Source organism: Suncus etruscus, chromosome 3, assembly GCF_024139225.1.
Source record: "Suncus etruscus isolate mSunEtr1 chromosome 3, mSunEtr1.pri.cur, whole genome shotgun sequence".
In the NCBI taxonomy this organism is placed as follows: Eukaryota; Metazoa; Chordata; class Mammalia; order Eulipotyphla; family Soricidae; genus Suncus; species Suncus etruscus.
In genome coordinates this window covers 134,283,329-134,288,211 of record NC_064850.1, presented here as the reverse complement: position 1 = coordinate 134,288,211, position 4,883 = coordinate 134,283,329, and the positions used below count along the sequence as shown (strand labels likewise).

General features: G+C 37.7%; 1 pseudogene; it reads right to left on the bottom strand.

Moving 5' to 3' along the window:
- Positions 1-4,371: 4,371 nt before the first annotated feature.
- On the bottom strand, positions 4,372-4,499 carry LOC126004972 (uncharacterized; annotated as a pseudogene).
- Between the last annotated feature and the right edge of the window lie 384 nt (positions 4,500-4,883).

The window sequence follows — 4,883 nt, the reverse complement described above, 5'->3', positions numbered from 1 at the left end:
GATCAAACTGCGGTTCTTCCTTGGCTAGCGCTTGCAAGGCAGACACCTTACCTCTAGCACCACCTCACCGGCCCCATCTTTTTAATGCCAAATAATATTCATTGTTTATAGATACATACACATGACACATTTTCTTTATTAATTTCTCCATTATGAACATTTTGTTGAATTTATATTTAAGCTATTGTAAATAATGCAGGTAATACTATGAGAATCTATATATTTCAGTTAATGGTTTTATTTAAATAAATATGTATACAGAAATTGCTTGAACATATGGTAGTTTTATCTTTAATTTCTTAAAGAATTCCATACTGTTTTCCATAGTAACTGCACCAATTTATTCCCTACCAAGAGTCCACAAGGTTTTTTCTCCACACTCTTGCCAACATTTTTTTTTTTGTCTTTTTGTTAATAGCCATTCTAACAGATGTGAGGTGATACATCACAGTGAGTGGAACTTAATCTTAAAATGAGAAACAAATTGTGTTGGCGCCTACTCAAAACCCTTAATGACTGCCATTGTTCTTAGGAGGGAAAGACCTCTAAAAACTTTAAATCTTTTCCATAAGTCTCTCCATGGACCACTGGCATTCTCCCAGTTCATCATTGTCTTCTTTCTGCTCCATGATTTGTTCTCTGAGGATTCTTCTGAAGGCAATTTGGGCTACTCTTTTCCTGAAAACCTTACGGGGTCTCGGAATAAGATTTATGCTATTTTAGAGTTACATCTACAAAGTGTTTACAATGATCTGCCATCGATTAATTTTTGAGATTTTTTAATTTTAATTTTATTTTTTTGTTGTTTTGGGGTCATACCTGGCAGTGCTCAGGGATTACTCCTGGCTCTAGGCTCAGAAATCATCCCTGGCAGGCACAGGGGACCATATGGGATGCTGGAATTTGAACCACCGTCCTTCTGCATGAAAGGCAAATGCCTTACCTCCATGCTATCTCTCCGGTCCCAATTGTTGAGATTATTTAACTACTCTCCTAATTAGACATTTTGAGGGCAGAAGAAGCTGGACTTTGATGCTCACTATTGTATCCCCACTGCTAACTAAGCATCAAATTTCAACAATAATGTACTGAATGAGTGAGTAAAGTAATGAAGGAATAAACCTCAGGTAATTTCCAATGAAAGTTGAAAAATAAGTTTATTCAGGTTACAGTCTATATTTAAAATGTATTCAAAGGCCACAAAAAAGTTTATTCCTAGGATGCATGATTCCCGAGGCTCAATCTCTGACACTGCACTGTCCCGGAGCAGTGCTGGGCATGAACCTGGTGGTTCTTGAACACCCCCTGGTCTGAGTTCTGACATTTCTGAAACATACCTCTACTTTTACACCCTTGGAATTAGACCTGTGATCCTTCACCTCCAAACCGAATGTGACCTCTATTAAAAATCAGGATATCATATTTCTTCTCATTTTGTTGTTAGGTTTAAGGGATAGAAAACAATCCACATGTGTATGAGGATATAGATAAATCAGGGCTTGTTTTACTGGAGGGAAAGTAACATGATGATCTGTCTTTGCAAATAGTTGTTTCTTACAAAATTATATATGACATATGGTCTAAAAATTCTACTTCTGAGTATTATAAAACAGATTTGGAGCAAGGGTCCAGATAAACATTGATAGACTATGTAATAGTAGTCCTATCTATAATAGCGAAAAGGCTTCAGAAGCAACACTAATGTCCACCTGAAAAACAATGTATAAGCAAAGCATGGTAACTGCATTTCCTAGAATATTAGTTTTAAGAAGGAAGAAAGTTATGAAAAGTGGGGGTGAATCTAGGGACAGTTTGTGAAGTGCAATAAATCAGCCACAAAAAGATGATGGTTGCATGACTCCCCTTCTTTGAGATAACTGGAGAGTGAAGTAAAGTAACAAAATAGTGAATATATATATATGATACTTGACAGGGCTGGGTGCAGGGCATAGGGTGTTAGTGTTTAATGATCTAAGAGTTTAAATTTGGGGAAAATTTCTGAAAATGCATAGTAGTGACAGCCACACAACATAGGTTTCTGCTTAAAGACACTGAACTGTATACCTAAAAAAATAAAATGGCACCTTAGGTATAATTTATCACTAAATAAAAAATACTATTAACAATATATACAAGGAACTGAGGCAGGCAGGCAAATAGTCAGGTAAGAAAAGGGCCCACTGTCAATGAATTCTTGAGATGTAATAATACCAAGAAACAGGACTCGGAAAAGTTACTTCATTCTTGAGTCTTATCTGGTGCCACTGCAGACCAGAGAAGAATGGAATCCCTACTGAGAGAAGACTTAACAGGAATAAAGGCCTGGAATATGGTACCTGGGCCCATGCCACTTGTATCTCCTCTCTTGAGATGTGGAATTTGCTACTTTTATATACCATTATATATGTATATATATACACATATATAAATGTTACATAAAACACGTTTATAATGTTTGTAACACATTACTTGTTAATTTCTTTCTTATCCTCTCTCTTCACTTCTTCAGAACCGCCACATAAAATCTGTTTTACTTCATTGTTCCCTCTAAAATTTTTTTATCTGTCTCCCCTTAAATTATTTTCTGTGAGAGAAACTGACAAACCTGAAAGACCTGGGCAAGGTCTAGGACTGACTTTGCTTTTCTTGACAGAGCAAATTCCATAGTCTTAGATCTTCAAAACCACTTCCCAGTCTAGCGGAGAGAGGTGAAGATGAAGCTGTGGATTCCCTTCTTCGGAAGTGCTTCTTTTCTCATCCCATGTCACATAAGTCACCTGGGGACCTTCACTGATATCAGAACCAAATCTTGATTTTGACCTGAAGCTGACAGTTGCACAGAAAGTTAAAGAAATGAGGAGCTGGAGCAAGAGTATAGAGGGTAAGGTGCTTGCATTGCACATGAATAATTGAGGTTCAATACCCAGAAGTACATATGGTCCCCCAAGCCCTCGAGTGACACCTGAATACAGAGCCGGGCAGAAGCCCTGAGCATTGATGAGTGGGGTTTAAAAGAAAGGAGAGTGAGAAAGAGAATGGGAGAGGGAGAGAGAAAGAAAGAAAGAAAGAGAGAGGAAGAGGGAGAAAGAGAGGGTAAGGGAGAGAATAAGGGAGAGGGAGCAAGAGAAGAGAAAGAGAACACAGCTGTTGTGAATTGTGGTCCTTACCCTTCTGTAAAGGGGCCCTTGGTGACTCCCTGGAACAGTAAAGAATGTTTTGTTCTTAGATTCAAGTAATGCATTATGCATTACATTTGGAAAGGCAATGTGTACTTAAAAGAAATATCATTGATGGCTTTATAGAAAAAAATTCTCAACAAGACAACAGCATTTTCCCCAGCCTGACACGCATCTGTCACACTACTCTCAAATTCAAAGAAAAGACTTTATTAAAAAATGAATGCATGTTTTGGAGGAAGACTGTAGACTCAGTACAGGTAGTATTAATATTAAAAATTAGTTATTTTAATAGAGTACATTTGACAATGTCCATCACACACCTGTTTTCAATCATGAAAAGTGATGATTTAGATGATTGGTGGACATTGTTGTTGCTAGACACATGTACGTTGAGATATAAACTCACATACACAGAATAAATAGTTTTGAAATAGGTAAGTAGCCTGCAAGGTAAGAAAGATTTGAATTGCTACTGCAGAGCTTTAGTGATCTGATCTCACAATTAAAATAATTAAGTAAAGAATATACAAATGTGTTCATGTATAACAAGTCAGCCAACTCTCCTTATTTTCTTCCTTAATCAAGAAATTAAACTTCTGCTTAGTTATATGGATTACAACAAGATCTCAGTAAGCCATGCCTAGGGTTTCTAATTTTGTTAATAGACAAGATTGACAAATCATGATAACCATAAGAAGAGGCTACATCCTTAAAAAGATTACAAGTCAGCATCTCTCTCTCTCTCTCTCTCTCTCTCTCTCTCTCTCTCTCTCTCTCTCTCTGCTAAGAAGCAATATTTATTGTGGTAGGTGGTGATGTCTGGGATGAGGGGCAAGGACTTGGGGAAGGGAAGCAGCTCTGAGTAGTGCAGTGACCACCATTAGTCCAGAGGCTCATGATTAGAGATGTATTTGACCTCATAGTCATGTGGGATGAGTCACTTTTCAGATTTTATGTCTTCAGACTCATTAAACACCACTTCTTAGAATTGTGGTGCTTCTGGAGACCAAGAAACTTGAACACGGCACAGTGTAGAGCATAAACCAAATTTCCTTGTTCTGTAGCTTCGTGATGAAAACGATGATTTGGCTAATGCAGACCATCATCATATTGTCTTGGGGCTTCCCCTCAAATATCTCTTTGGAGCCTGAGATCTGACACTAAAGCAGAAATGAATGTTCATGACAAAGGATTCTGTCATAGTCCAATGAAACACCCTATACAAACCACAGACACAACTGAGGAAGCTGCTTGCTCTCTGCAGCCATTGCATTCCAGGTCATACAGGGCAGAGAGCAAGGTCAGATTAGTTGGCTGTACAAAGTCAGCATCATTAAGGAATAAAGGGAAATACCCTGCTGGTCAATGGCTTGGGTTTGCATCAACTGACTTGATTCTTACTCCACCCCAGTGAGAATCAATAGGTTTCCAGTTCCAAGTCTTTTTTTTTTCTCCTGGTGGACATGGTGCTCTCTGACTGTAGAGCTGCCTATTTTTTTTTAAACAATAACTAGAAATGACATAAAGGTAGAAATTAAACGTGTAAACCTATTGAAACTGTAGCTCAATGCAAAGCATGTAATATTAAAAGTGAGCAAGAATGAATGAGGATCCAAAAAAGGAAACAATGAAATAATGAGTAACGTGGATTATAAAGCTTAAATTATTGAACAGTGGTGGTGGGATATGGGGTGATTGAATGCT